The 16,672-nt window shown below is 39.6% G+C and overlaps 1 protein-coding gene across 3 annotated transcripts in view; it reads right to left on the bottom strand.

The window, feature by feature from the left end:
- Window positions 1–16,672, bottom strand: part of VGLL4 (vestigial like family member 4) — a 151,489-nt gene that overhangs the window by 119,995 nt on the left and 14,822 nt on the right. The gene's annotated exons all lie outside the window — the stretch shown is intronic.

Genomic DNA, 16,672 nt, shown 5'->3' with positions numbered 1-16,672 from the left:
TATATGGAACCCTGAAGAGCCAAAGCAATCTTGAGAAAGAAGAACAAAGTTGGAGGCATCACACGTCCTCATTTCAAACTATATTATAAAACTAGAATAATGGGCTTCCCTGGTGGCACAGTGGTTGAGAGTCCGCCTGCCGATACAGGGGATGCGGGTTCGTGCCCCGGTCCGGGAAGATCCCACATGCCGCGGAGCGGCTGGGCCCGTGAGCCATGGCCGCTGAGCCTGCGCGTCCGGAGACTGTGCTCCGCAGCGGGAGAGGCCACAACAGTGAGAGGCTCGCGTACAGCATTAAAAAACAAAAAAACTAGAATAATAAAGACAGTATAGTATTGGCATAAAAACAGACACAAGGACCAGTGGAACAGAATCGAGAACCCAGAAATAAACCCACGCAAATACAGTTCAACTAATCTATTACAAGAGTGCCAAGGATACACAATGCGGAAGGGATAGTCTCTTCAATAACAATGCTGGGAAAACTAGATATCCACATTCAAAAGAATGAAACTGGACCCTTATACCATATACAAAAATCAACTCCAAATAGATTAAAGACTTAAATTAAGACCTGAAACCATAAAATTCCTAGAAGAAAACATGAAGGATAAGCTCCTTGACGGTGGTCTTGGCAATGATTTTTTTGGATATGACATGGAAAGGACATGCAACAAAAGCAAAAATAAACAACTGAGTCTACATCAAACTAAAAAGCTTCTGCAGAACAAAGGAAACAATCAACAAAATAAAAAGGCAACCCATGGAAGAGAAAAAAAAAGTCAAACTATATCTGATAAGGGGTTAATATTATGAGTTAATATCGGGGGTTAATATTATATAATTCCCTTTATATAAAGGGGTTAATATTTAGTATTATGATACTCAATACTCAACAGCCAAAAAAAAAAAACCAAAAAACCACCACCACCAACAACGAAATTTAAAAATGGGCAAAGGAGGTGAATAGACATTTTTCCAAAGAAGACATATGAATGGTCAACAGGTATATAAAAAGGTGCTCAACTACACCTTTGTATCATCAGGGAAATGCAAATCAAAACCACAAAGAGATGTCCCCTGTTAGGATGACTATTATCAAAAAGGTGAGATAACAAGTGTTGGCAAGGGTGTGGAGAAAAGGGAACACTTGCGCACTGTTGATAGGAATGTAAATTGGTGCAGCTACTACAGAAAACAGTATGCAAGTTCCCCCCAAAATTAAAAATAGAACTACCATATGATCCAGCAATTCTGCTGCTGGGTATATACCCAAAGGAAATGATCAGTATCTCAAAGAGATAGCTACACTGCCATGTTCAATGCAGCATTATCCACAACAGCCAAGACATCGAAACAAACTAAGTGTCGGTAAACAGATACATGGATAAAGAAAATGTGATATATATGTGTGTGTATATATAATATATATGATATCAATGTGAAAAATGTAAGACATTTATATATTAATATACATTATATTTGTAGATATTACTGTGAGAAATATAGTGAGAATATATGAATATATATTAATGTAAGAAAAGGAGATATTATATATTTATATAAATATATATATGAATATTATTCAGTCACAAGAAAGAAGGAAATCCTGTCATTTGCAACAACATGAAGAAGCTGGAGGACCTTATGCTAACTGAAATAAGCCAGACAGGGAAAGATAAATACCATATGATCTCACTTACATGTGGAATCTGAAAAACAGAACAAATGAACAAACATAACAAGAGAAACAGAGTCATAGATACAGAGAACAAACAGGTGATTGCCGGCGAGGGTGGGGTAGGGAATGAGAGAAATAGGTGAGGGAGATTAAGAGGCACAAACTATGTATAAAATAAATAAGCTTTAAGGATATATTGTACAATGCAGGGAATATAGTCAATATTTTATAATAATTAAAAATGGAATATAACCTTAAAAAATTGTGAATCATTATGTTGTACACCTGAACCTTATATAATATTATACATCAACTATACCTCAATCAAAAAAAAAGAGGTACAAACTTTCAATTACAAAATAAATGAGAAACAGGTATGAGTATACAGTCTGGGGAGCAGAGTCAATAAAAATGTGATATCTTTGTACAGTGACAGATGGTAACTAGACTTATCGTGGTGATCATGTTGTAATATATAGAAATACCAAACCACGATGTTGTGCACCAGGAACTAACATGGTGTTATAGGCCAATTATACTTCAAAAACAAAGAAATAAACTCACAGAAAAAGAGAGTGGATTTGTGATTACCAGAGGCGGGGGTGGGGTCAGGGTCGGAGGAATTGGATGAAGCTGGTCAAAAGGTACAAACTTCCAATTATAAGATAAATAAGTACTAGGGATGTAATGTACAACGTGAGGAATATAATTAACACTGCTGCATCTTATGTATGCAAGTTGCTAAAAGACTAAATCCTAAGAGTTCTCATCACAAGGGAAAAAAATTTTTCTTCTTTCCTTTTCTATCTACATGAGGTGATGGACGTTTACGAAACCTATGTGATAATCATTTCATTATGTATGTGAGTCAAATCTTCATGCCGAATACCTTAAACTTATACAGTGCTACATGTCAATTATATCTCAATAAAACCAGAAGAAAAATAAATAAGTAAATAATAGAAATTAAAAAGCTGAACACACAGAAACAAAAAACAGGAAAGTAGATGCCAGGGGTTGGGGGTTAGGGAATAGGGAAATGTTGGTCAAAGGGTACAAATTTCAGTTATAAAGATGAATAAGTTCTGAGGATCTAATGCACAACATGGTGACTAAAGTTAATAATACTGTATTATATACTAGAAATTTGCTAACAGTAGATCTTGAGTGTTCACTCCACCAAAAAAAAAACAAAAACAAAAACTGATAACAATGTGAGGTGATGGGTGTGTTAATTAACTTGATCGTGGTAATCATTTCACAATGTATACATATATCAAACCATGATGCTGTACACCTCAAGTAAATAAACAACTTTTAAAAACACTTTTCTGGCCGCGCAGCATGTGGGATCTTAGTTCCCTGACCAGGGATCAAACTCACGCCCCCTGCATTGGAAGTGTGGAGTCTTAACCACTGGACTGCCAGGGAAGTCCGGATACAACTTTTGTCAATCATACCTCAATAAAGGTGGGGGAAAAAAGAAAGGAAGCACATCATATACGAAATAAGTGAGAAACGAGGCATCTCAGATTAGAAAGAAAACTTAAAGGGAATGTGATAATTTTCTTCAAATATTGCAAGGATGGAAACGAACAATTCCAAGGATTAAATGTTCTAAGTAGCTGGGAGTAGAAATGTGTCCAAGGAGTGAAAGTTACAGCAATGTAGACTTCCACTCAATAATAAAACTGCCCTAGCTCCTCTAAGTGTTTAACAACTGACATTGCAGTGAAGTAATAAACTCTTACATCCAAGCAGAGGATAGAGAGGCAAACATCAGGAACACTGCTAGGGTATCTCTGCATTAGAGGATATAAGAACAAGAGGATATAATCAAAGTCCTATCTATATAGAAAAGTCCTACGGTCCTAAATTAGCATCTGTTTGCACAGAAGTCCTCAAAGGGAAGTAGAGGTCTGCTGCAAGGTGAGTTCCCCAGAAAGCGGACTGAGAGGACAGAGTGTGCAGGAAGTTTGCTGGGGGGGGTTCTCTCAGGATCATCCCCGTGGGGGAAGGGAAGAAGTTAGAGAGGGAGAAGTTGGCCTTCAATGCAGTCACAGGGGCCACAGCGACCTTCGGAGTCAGGGCAAGAGGGCTGGCTGGACCTTTACACCCCTTACCCACCAGTCACTGCCTGCAGGCTGCGCCGGGGAAGGGGCATGACCTCGGGAGGTAGGCTCCCATTGGCTGAGAGCTGCCAGGGGGCACACAACCAGCAGCATGGCGTCTATTACAAAGCGTTACGTAAAATTGTTGTGTGTCAATTATTTCAGTAGGAAAACATACGCCAAATGCCAACACCACATGCCGGCACTTCACAACACTGCGCTGTGAAATAGTAGCTCAGTGGTCTCGCGTGAAAACATCACAGCACATGAATATCGTTATATCTACAAACAAATCTAATAAAGGAAAAACCAAGTTTCATTCTTATTATAGAAATATCCCATCCCAATCTCCACAGGCAAAATTTAGGGGGTTGAGAATCCTCACCTAGGACACTATGGTTTTGAGGTTTGAGAGCCAAAATTAACCAGTAATATTCAAATTAAATGTAAAACTAAACGTTTTTAAACCCTTCCCTCTCCTCCAAGATGTAAACAATTCCTTTACTCATTGGTTATCTTCTAACTGATAACCTTTCACCACGCTATTCCTTCATGCTATTAATACTAGGACATTAATTTATAAACTTATCTGCGCCACACATATGAAATGGGAATATCAAATAATGAGACTTCCATACAGCTCAACTGAAATTCAGGTTCAATACCACGAAAAATAACCAAACCCACAGAAGAAAACAAAATTTGACTCACTCTTTAAATATGATCTATGCATATACTTCAAGGACAATTAACAATTATTTTATATTTTAATTCATTACTCTTGAAAAATAGGTGAATGACATCTAGTCTTCTACAATTAGTGCAGCTGGGTTTTCAACAAGTCTCAAGAATAATTTACTCTGTTTGGTTAAAAGGCTGCTGATGGAGCATACGCTCAGTTATGATACAAATACTAACAAGGCTTTCCTTTTGCTCATGAAGTGTATATTTACACAACACAGAAAAAAGTGATGTGCACAAAGGCAAGCAGGGCCTGCCCTCACACTGAATTATCTAAAAGGCCACCTCCTTGGTAACCAGACTGACCCATTTTTAGAGGAAAAAGAGTTTAAAATTTAATACAGAAAGATTTTTTTAATGGTCTATTCACACAAAGGTAAAGTAGCTTCTTGTGATTTATCTCTGAAATTCTTCTGAAAGCTCAGAGAGATGGAAAATAATAAGGAAAAGCAGACCTACAGTACTACAGTCAAAACAAAAATTGCTTAATTCAGGAAGATTTAGAGAAATCAAATTAAGATCAAGGGAACAATAAAATAAACAGGTGGGATTTTGAGCTGCTAAGTTTGCAGTGACTGTCACAGTAGCAAGTGAAAACTAACACAATTGTTTATTAACATCTATCTCTTGCTAGCTTTCAAGCAAATGTTGTGTCTTACACATTTTAATGTGTTCTGTTCAAATCTAGCATGGTTCTCTACACAAACTTGGCCCTCAATAATATTTTTTGAATGAATGAAATCCTGTAAATTCCCTCACTGCTTTCACCAGAGGAAGAATTATATTAGAACCATCTAGATCAAATTTCTTCCGGTGGGTTCTTTATCACAGAGCCCAGAAGCTTACAGACTCTTTACATTTTTTGAATTTTCTTGTTCACTGGTCTTAGTTTGACTTCCCTAAATGTTTCTGAAATACATAAACCTCTACAAGGCTGTTTCTTTTAAAGGATGGCTACTTTTCTAATAATAACAAACATATTCAGCATATAACTGAATCACTTGCAGTATATACCCTTGAAACTGACACAACATTGTAAATAAACTATACTTTAAAAAAACACACTTTGGGGTTTTACTGTCTGGGTTTGCTGGTTTATTTTCATTTTCATTTATAAAGATAAAAGCAGATAAATTTTTCTTTCTACTTTTGTTATTATTATTGTGGTTGTTATTGTTTTGGTTGTCCATTTGACTCACTTATTTCCTATTTTCCGAATAAATGCATCCTCTTCTCAATACTGCTTTGGCCTCATCCCACCAGAACTTCAATCCGGCAGATGCATAAGATCCTAATATCTCTGTAAAATTCTGCAACATTTTGTTGCCTATCTTCCAAACCCCTAATTTTGTCTTCAATCATATCTATTCAATTCTCAAGCTGATCTTCCTTAATCTTTTAAATTCAATAATCACAGCTTTAATCTCCATAAACTTTGTTGTTCCAAATGATCTTTTTCTTCATAGCAGGGTACTTTTATTTAATATATTCATACTGTCAAATCTCTTTGAAGATCTAACATGTTTTTACTTCTCCGATATTCCCCAGAGTCTTCTGACTCAGGTTCTTTTCTTTCATCCTATTTGTTTTCCTCAAATGTCTGATGATCCCTTGATATTCACTCATACTTAAGAATAAAAGACTGGGTTGATCCACAAGGGCAACTAATGCCTGTTTCCTCTCTAGTATGAGGTCTCTCCCTGGGGAGGCTCAGCTGCAGGGCTCTACTTAAAGAGTACAGGATGCGTCTGATGATGGGCTTTGCTTTAGGGTATAGGAGTGAGGAACAAGCAGCAGGCAGGTTGGGAGACAAATACACAGACCCGCCAAAATAAGAAAGTCTTGCCTCTCGTGGGAAGGATTTGAGTAGATACTGCCTATTAGAAGGCTCAGACTTCCTTCCCCGGCACCCTTTTTGCTGTGGGTGCCCATGGTGATCTTAAACTCTACTCTGCTTCTCTCTCAGGTCCCTAAACCCACTGGAGGAACCCTCCCAAGCAGGATGTTGACGTTTTGTGAACACAGTCAGTTCTTAGCCAGGGGATCACTGTTATAAATGGAATACTTCAATTTCCTGAATTTTGCTCCAGGGCCCCTTCCCACTGGCAGTTGTTAGTCACTGTAAGTTCTGCTTTTAATTCAGCTTTGCACCTGTGTTTGGGGTTATGATTTTTTTACTTTTGTTTTTGTTTTCTTTTGCCAATCTAATCGCATCTGTTTTCAGTTTTCCGGGAATTCTTTGTAACTCTTACTCTAACGAAGGTAGGCACCCTTGCTAGTTTTCCGGCAGTGTTACAGATTTTTTTTTTTTAAATGTATCGTGTACTTTCTTATTTTAAAGGATTTCTGTTAAGCGGGGAGCCTGATGCATGTGTTCAGGCTGTCATTTTACTCCAAACATCCAGTTTGTCCTCCTGAATTCCTAAATGAAACATTCCTTTGTAATTTAAAGTGTTTTATTCAAAGCACCCTAAGCTAGCACTTTGCTGGGGAACTGGAAAAAATCATTCTTCTCAACCCCTGCTTACCGGTAAACAAAACGGATTTCTGCCTTGCCCAGTTCATTTAAGAAATGACTACAGCCCAGTTAAACGAGGTAAGTTCCATGAGAGAAGGGACTTTTAAGCAGTATTTTTCAGAGGTAAAAAAAACACATGTATTGAAGCTTGATGAAAAGTGGAGAAAGAAATGGTAACTTCCCCCGATTTCAAATGGAAAGAAGATGTACTCATTTCATTTACAAGGAATCAAGGGTTTGATCCAATAAAAAGCAGTTAACAATAAATCAAAAAGCCACTGAGGAAGTAACAGTTTGATATTTCAAACTGAATTTGATTTCTCTAAAAGTGTAAATCCCACACGTATTGCTTCTACAAATTATATCCACATACAGTGTCAACAAGCATTTCATAACTGTGTAACATAAATCTTTAAGAAAACAAAAGAAGATGAAGAAAAGATGTGGCCTTTTGTCTTTTAAAAATAAACAGTATGAATAGAAAGAGAAATACACACATACCCAGATTCATGTCCACACTGAGATCATGACAGATACTTGGAGATGTTTCAATATTAAATATCACCTTTTCCAGCTCCTAAAGAATCGCTATAGGAATTCACAACTACAAAGGGGGAGGGGAGGGAAGTTGCTTTTTTAAAAAATCTGTTCTTTTAGGTTGTATTAATAGAAGTATTGGGACTAAACTAGAAAACACATACTAGATAGATACTTATAGGTTCCATCTTGGCAAAGGAACTACTGTTGGCCTCACATGGAACTTTAAGTATCTAGAAATTTTATATAAAAATCCAGCCTTCATGATGTCTTGAACAATCAGAGCTCCACATTCACATGTAAAAGTAGTCAGCTGGAGCCAGTAGTAACAACTGGCTCTGTAAGGAGGGAAAACAAAAAAGCCAGGATCTGGTGTAAATACTCCCACCAGGGCTGATTTCAAGCTCCCAACGTGACTCGAGGTTGGGAGGAGACTCGCACAACCGGCTCCTGTGAGCCAGCTCTGGCATAGCAGTGGCTGGAGCTGGGTGGGGGCCGCCCCCTGAAAAGGAGGAAGAGTTTCTGTTCTCCAGGGGTCCCTGCACCCTGCAGTCTCACACTTGGCCACTTCAGGCACCTGTCACCAACCCACCCAGCTCCCTCTCTCCCTTCACCCCCAAGGACTCATGACTAAGACAAGGCTGGTGGCGGTCCTCAGCACGCTGTGCCCAGACCACACACACAAATCACTGTTCAGGTGTGAATGTTCCATCCTACAGGAGGCAGACTGATGAGCCAGGGTGGGTGAAGACAGCGACTTCAAATGATGGTTTGGAAGACACCCAACAAAGAAGGGTCCTTGTGCTGGGGGTGTCTGGACAAGATACTGATTAGGGAGGGCAAGGATTTTCTCAAGACACAGGGAGGGGAAGAGAGGATGGGGAGGGAGGAACGTGGAGAAAGGTATGTATCAAATGAAGAAAGGTAAGTACTTCAGCCAAAGATTCTTTTCTTTTTTAACATCTTTATTGGAGTATAATTGCTTTACAATGGTGTGTTAGTTTCTGCTCTATAACAAAATGAATCAGCTATACGTATACATATATCCCCATATCTCCTCCCTTTTGCATCTCCCTCCCACCCTCCCTATCCCACCCCTCTAGGTGGTCACAAAGCACCCAGCTGATCTCCCTGTGCTATGCAGCTGCTTCCCACTAGCTATCTATTTTACATTTGGTAGTGTATACATGTCCATGCCACTCTCTCACTTCGTCCCAGCTTACCCTTCCCCCTCCCCGTGTCCTCAAGTCCTTCTCTACATCTTCGTCTTTATTCCTGTCCTGCCCCTAGGTTCTTCATAACCATTTTTTTTTAAGATTCCATATATATGTGTTAGCATTCGGTATTTGTTTTTCTCTTTCTGACTTACTTTACTCTGTATGACAGACTCTAGGTCCATCCACCTCACTACAAATAACTCAATCTTGTTTCTTTTTATGGCTGAGTAATATTCCATTGTATATATGTGCCACATCTTCTTTATCCATTCATCTGTCGATGGACACTTAAGTTGCTTCCATGTCCTGGCTATTGTAAATAGAGCGGCAGTGAACACTGTGGTACATGACTCTTCTTGAATTATGGTTTTCTCAGGGTATATGCCCAGTAGTGGGATTGCTGGGTCACAGGGTAGTTCTATTTTTAGTTTTTAAGGAACCTCCATACTGCTCTCCATAGTGGCTGTATCAATTTACATTCCCACCAACAGAGCAAGAGTGTTCCCTTTTCTCCACACCCTCTCCAGCATTTATTGTTTGTAGATTTTTTGATGATGGCCATTCTGACTGGTGTGAGGTGATACCTCATTGTAGTTTTGATTTGCATTTCTCTAATGATTAATGATGTTGAGCATTCTTTCATGTGTTTGTTGGCAATCTGTATATCTTCTTTGGAGAAATGTCTATTTAGGTCTTCTGCCCATTTTTGGATTGGGTTGTTTGTTTTTTTTGATATTGAGCTGCATGAGCTGCTTGTAAATTTTGGACATTAATCCTTTGTCAGTTGCTTCATTTGCCAATACTTTCTCCCATTCTGAGGGTTGTCTTTTCATCTAGTTTATGGTTTCCTTTGCTGTGCAAAAGCTTTTAAATTTCATTAGGTCCCATTTGTTTATTTTTGTTTTTATTTCCATTTCTCTAGGAGGTGGGTCAAAAAGGATCTTGCTGTGATTTATGTCATAGAGTGTTCTGCCTATGTTTTCCTCTAAGAGTTTTATAGTGTCTGGCCTTACATTTACGTCTTTAATCCATTTTGAGTTTATTTCTGTGTATGGTGTTAGGGACTGTTCTAATTTCATTCGTTTACATGTAGCTGTCCAGTTTTCCCAGCACCACTTATTGAAAAAGCTGTCTTTTCTCCATTGTATATTCTTTCCTCCTTTATCAAAAATAAGGTGACCATATGTGCGTGGGTTTATCAGCCAAGGATTTTTGACTCTGATATTTTTAATTCAACTGCGAATGACATTAAAATAGTTCAAAACATTTTTATGTGTATTAAAGGAAAGCAGGGATTTCTAAAGACTGAAAAATATTCATTTAAAGGAAATAATAAACCATCCTCAAGTGTCTAAAGAGCTATTCAGTGGAACAATCTAGTTCCAACATCCATTATGCTAATTAACAAGCCATTATTTTCACCAGTGAGATCCATTTCTAACATTTAATGTGCTAATTTGATCTGATATAAAACTACAAAAATAGCAGAGACATTTGTAGTAGCTGTCTCTGGGGGGTAGACATTTGTATTAGCTGTCTCTGGGGGGTAGACACTTGTAGTAGCCGTCTCTGGGGGGTACACATTTGTAGTAGCCGTCTCTGGGGGGTACACATTTGTAGTAGCCATCTCTGGGGGGCAGCCCTTCTGATTAGATGCCAGGTGCCCACTCTGGGAAGCAAACGGTGATTAAAGCATCTGACCACACCTAGAGAGTGTCTTAAATAAGCACCTAATACTCTCCCGCCTTATGTTTTATGAAGCTTTTTAAAGTAAAATGGGCTACTGGGCAATGATCTTTTCAATGCCATTGTTCATGAAAGGTAAATAACTGAACGCAGAAAACAAATTATGAGGGACTCCAACCTTTAGAAAAGGCAGTAAATTCAGCCTCCTTACTTTGAAAATCAGAAGGAGGCTTGGGAACACGAAGCCAGAGAAGAAGACAGCTCCCCAGGACCTGTGAGTTCCTCGCCTGGAGGACTCTGCACTACCCAGCAACAGCTGACACTCAGTTATTAATTGCTCTTCTGATGATCGTAGCACGTGACAGCGCATCAAGATACTGGGGTGGGTGGGGGAAGCACCTCAAGTTTTTTTTTAAACTTTCATCTTGACTTAGGCATCCAAAGTCTTAACGCTTCATTTTTTCTCTGACACCTCCCACTCAGCCTACTGCAAAGGCTCTTGTTATAAGAATCAAATGAAAATGTTTTGCAAACTATGAAGTATTATCAAGAGGGAATCAGTACTCCTTTGAATTTGTATGTTATTAGTAGTCATAGTGATAATTAGAGTGAGTCATTTTTGCTAGTGTTCAATAAATTAATTCCTTAGAGATGAGCCTTTCACTCCAGCAGTTACTTTATTACCTACAGATGTTGATTAAAGGCTGATCATATGCACCAAATGGTCCATGCGTGGGATATGAAGCAGAAGAGTGTAGAACCCTTACCGTGAACAGGTCTGGGGTCTAACACCGACCCACAGAACCTTAGGTCCTCAAGTCCAGCCACTCACCCAATGCCTATTCCCTTCCTCAATGCCTCTGAACAGTCATCATCTCATCTCTGCCTGAGCACTTTGGCAATAAGGGATCTTGTTACTCTGTAAGCAGCCCGTGTCATCAGAGCCGAGATCCTCTCCTTGTGTTCACTGAGGTACTTACAGGAAAAGAAAGCTCAGGGTAAAGGGAAGTTCTGGGGCGGCAGGCAGCTGAGCCACCGGCATGCGTGAGGACAGTCCGGGCAGCCCCTGCGTACGTGCTAACACCCGTCCTCCACATGTGGCTGATGACAGCTACTTCATACCTAGGAAACGCTGTTTCACTAGTTGGGAAACGTTTTCCAAATGGAAACCTCCCTGCTGACTTATTAGTGGAGGGGGCATGTACAGTTTTGTTTGTTTTTAACCTGCAACCATGTCTTCAATGGCCTCCCACCTGAGGACGCACCGAGCAGATGAATGAGGGCTCAGCCTTCAGAGTTCAAACCTCAGCACTGCCATGACCAGCTGAGCATCCTTAGGCAAATGATTTCAGTGCTGTACATCTCTGTTTCCTTGGTCATAAAATGGGACTAATTATAGTGCCTCCTGAGGAGGGTTGTTGTGAGAACTGAAAGAGAGAACACAGTAACTCTTAAACTGAGGTCCACAGGCAAATGCTGAGGGATCTGGAAGGAGTTTTCACTTGTGCTGTTATTTCACTGAGAATCTTTTTTTTTTTTTTAAATCTGACGTAAGTATATCCTGCATCAGACACCTACTATAAATATAACCAAGTGTTGGCACATGATTCTGGTGACTGTGTTTGCATTTTTTTCCTGGTCTAATGAGAAAAATACAGAAACAGACCTAGTATGAGATTGAGGTATTTGCACTAAAAGAAAACCAGTTTATGTCACCATAATGCATGCAATGAAATAGTTTACAAGAGTTTGCACAGATAAAAATGGTGGGGGAAATTGTGTCAAAGGACACATGGCAGCACAGGCACGGTGACGTTAAAAGAATCAAGGCCAGCGCGGCAGGAGTGGCACCATACGCCAGGGGAACAGAATTCAGCTGTAGCAGATCATCATCTATTGGATTACGGCTAACTTTCAGGGGCTACATTTAAATGATAAGTTCATATTCTGGCTATGCAGCTGTAAAAGAACTGTAAGCATAAAGATTTTATGCCCAGTGTTCTGCTTATATATTTTTAAGTAACACTGCAATAAAGATAACCAAACTGTGGTTATGAAACAGAATGTTCTTATACGTAGGAAATACATACTTAAGTATTTAGGAGTAAAGAGGCATGATATCTTCCATTTACTCTCAAATGTTTCAGTAAAAATAATCCACATATATATGTGTGTATACATGTATACATACACTACATACATATATACACTACATACATATATACATATATACAATATCTCATATATATGATATGATATACATATCATATATACAGTATCTCTCACTATATACATATATACATATATACTATATATATATAGAGAGAGAGAGAGAGAGAGAAGGAAATGGAACAAAATATAAACAACCTAGTTAAAGGATTATGATAGCCAAAGAATTACAGCATCTCATACCCAGAAGATCTAGCCCCTCCTTCTTAAAGATGCAGATCCAGAACTCCCAAAGGAGTATTATTAGACCAGTGACTCAGTAAGTCACATCTGGGGGAAGGGACCCAACATCAGAATCACCTGGGTAGGCATTTGCAAAATGCTTACAAAAACTCCTTCCTCCTCTCTCGGGGAATCGCTGCCACGGTGAGCCTGTCTTGGATACATGGTCTCTCTACAGGTGTTAGGATATAAAGGATAAAAGTCATAAATGCAGTGATCGGAGCCATCAAATTGGGCTGCAAAGGATCCAATCGGTAGGCCCTCCATCAGTGTCCGTTAGGCAGTCTCAATGCAACACGCTTTTGGAAGCAAGAGGGACCTAAGTAGGTTTAACCAAAGGGGAGTGACCATTTTCTTGAGCACTGACTCTAAAAATCAGGAACACTCCAGGCTTAGGACAGAGAGGAAGTGCCTCTAACGGGGCAGTCCTGTTTGCTCACAGTGGGTATGCCAAGTCCTTCACTGCTCTTGACCGAGAACAATGTGAGGACGTCACCCCTGTCCAGCCACCAGTGGATTCCAGCTCATCTGAATACCCTGGCTCACAGTACCTTCATGCCCCACGGGTTAGTCAAATCTCCCCAGTACATACATGGAGGAGCCAAAAGCAAGTTCACCCAATGAAAGCGATACATAAACCAAATCATGTTTTTTTCACCTGCAGGTCCCAATTCATTTGTGGATCCTAAAGTCAACTTACCAAGTCATGACCCAACTTTTACTTGGACAAAGTAAAACGCAAAGAAATATAGGCAAATCAAGCTACGCTGTGCAAAGCCAGGGTTAAGAATTGTTTCATGAAGCTTTTGTATCAATTATGTCAGTATGAGTACAAAGGTCACAAGGTAGATGCTTTTTTACTCTGGGCCGTGGCCAAAATGTTTGAAAGCCACTGTGTCACGTGCTGAGAGGAAAGGCAAGAGGATAAGAGGGAGGGAGAGGATGGGAAAAAATCAGAAGCAGCCCCGACTGGTCTGGTCACAGGAAAGCACTGGCTAAAGCACCGTAACCTATACACACAGTGACTTGACTGACGAGGAGGCCGGCAGGAAGTGATGGTGATCTAGGAGGACAGAAGTCCATCTGAGAAGACAGTATGTGAGCGCAACTCATCTTTATGTTATGATGAAGTGTATAGGTTTCTTTTCTCCCTTTTTAAGGCAAAACAGAACACAACCTACACACATGAAAATGTTCCACACATCTGAGGCACTGGCCCCCATAATAACTAGAGCTATGCTCCTAGGAATGCTTTCCCGGGAGAATGATGGTTAATTTATGCTTCATCAATTACTCAACATTCAGCGACCTTCACCAAACAAGGAGTTAGTGAATTTCTAGGAGCAGATGCAACAGCAACACTGCTTCTTCCCCTACTGCTTCTTCTTCCCCTACTGCTGCTTCTTCCCCTACTGCTCTATGTCACTCACGCCGACCTTACCCAGCTTGTTCTGATCATACACATTCATTAGACCAGATCAAAAGTACTACCCCCTCCACCAAAATCCTCAAAACCAAAGCTACGTGTTTCTTAAAACTATTTCAGCCTAAGTAAGGAAGTCAGCAGATACAAGAACTTAGAAGATATAAGAACAAAATTACCAAAAAGAAAACATTCTGTACATATCGTGATGAAGTGCAGTATCACGTTAAAGACACACCCAGGTGACGTTATAAACATAGGTGCCTACTGTCCTGTCCTCAAATTCTGTTCAATTTTGACTCCTAAAAAATAGACTTGGAAAAAGGTTAAGGTCTTCCCAGCACCAGTATTAATGATCCCTGAAAGGAGAGATTCCTCAAGCACATGGAAAATTGGCCATCTCATGTTGTATTTTCATTAAGTACCTTCCAGGATTACCCGGGATGCTGATTAAATCAATGTCTCATGAGCAGTGGAATGATTATTTTAAGTAAGTGTATTCCTTCTAGGCCATCCAGATAAGTGGCTATTGTGTTACTACAAAACCACCATTTCACTATTGACTTCAGCTCTGCAGTGTACTATTGAGATATTTCTTTGATTCTTTGCTGGTAGACATAATGAAGCCTTAAGGCTATCAGGTATTAAATACTCAATTCCTAACAGACACTGTTCCCCTCCAGATGCTAAAACAATAACATCTTCAAAAATGCCTAAGTTACTGGTTCTCCAGGAGCAAAAGGAAAGAGAACCATTTAGGTCACCAACACAAGTTGGAAAACTGATCTCAAGTCGTAGAACATTTTTCTGTTTGTAATAAGACACCCAAATCAGATTACATACACAAGACTTTTTTAAAGTTGAGGAGAACGTGAAGTATAAGAGCAATTTTCAACAAAAGCTAAAATAGAATTAATCTGGGGCACAGAAAGCTGAATCACGCTGAACAAGCACAAGTAGGTCTGAAAAATCTACCGAAAGGCTGTGAACTTAATGTTCAACTTCGTCTATAAACTGCCTGAATTTTCACATTCTTACATTGCTATTAGGTAATAGAAAATACGGTGAATCCCTGGTGCTTGGGTTCTACTCTTGTGGGTGGTACACAGAGCACCACAGTAAAACAGTTTCTCAAAAATGTCACCTCCGTGTTAATGATTACAGACATCTTTGGGCTTTTTTTTTTTTACTTTTCTTTAAATGTAAAACATGATCCTGAGATGCTGAAACCATTATAGAGGGATTCCAGAATCATGCCAGCCCATTCCTAAACGAATTGGAGTTCAGAATAAAGTCTACCCTGTGATCACTTTGACCTTACATACGTATATATCCTTCCTCTGTAAAACACTAATATACTGTGTTCAACGCAGGCGGAAAGTAAGAATTCCTCTCTCCCTTGGCAGTATCGTTCTGTTTCTATGAAAAACAGCTCTCTCAAACTGTAGGCTCCACGGAGGCCCTGCATCTATGTCACAAGTACACCCAGTCTCCCCTGACATACATTTTACAGCCGCAAGAGTCAATGCATAAATCAGTTCATAAGCTCCATGAAGGCAGGACTGCCACTTGCCCCCCAGAAAGGCCCCCTTTTCCATAAGCCTTCAATCACTGCTCACTGAATTGGTAACTATTCAGGACTCCAACCTGAGCAGACTGATCCTGAAGCTGGGCTCCAGGAGAGAACCTGAGAAGGCAGCAGAAAAAGAGAAGAAACTTTTACTCTCTTCACTCAGGACACAAAAAGCTACACTGAGGTCATTACTTATTTTTCATTTATACAAACACCATTTTGTTTCACTGATCCTAACTAAATGTGGGCATTATAAAACAGAAAAATGCAAAATACTGTCTTACATAAAAAACTTCTAAATTAGCTATATTAATGTTTAACGAAATCCGTAACTAGCTACTCAAGTCAGTAACGCTTATTGCAATCTTAGAGGCATAAAGGAGTTTCTTGTTGTTTCAATAAAAGCCTACAACCTGAGCTGCCTCTCCCGAGCTCAATGTCCCTGGGAATGACACTTAACATCCCTGAGCTTCAGTTTCCTTAGGAAAGGATACTTATACCTCCCAACAATCAAAAGCTAAATAAATGTAAATTACAAAAGAGGCTGGGAAAAAAAAAAAACTTCAATGGCTATTTCATTCAGTCACTCATCTAAAGATGCTCTTGTGTGAGTGGTGGTAGTGGGGGAAGGGAGGAAGCCACAGGCACAGGGATAACATAAAGGACTGGAGAAAGTCCTATCAGAGGGCCAACAAGGTGCCTAGAGAGAACAGGGCACAGCAGTCGCCCCAGGA

The sequence above is a fragment of the Lagenorhynchus albirostris genome, chromosome 10 (genome assembly GCF_949774975.1).
Source record: "Lagenorhynchus albirostris chromosome 10, mLagAlb1.1, whole genome shotgun sequence".
In the NCBI taxonomy this organism is placed as follows: domain Eukaryota; kingdom Metazoa; phylum Chordata; class Mammalia; order Artiodactyla; family Delphinidae; genus Lagenorhynchus; species Lagenorhynchus albirostris.
Note: the sequence above shows the minus strand (reverse complement) of the source record. Positions and strands in the feature narration are given on the sequence as shown.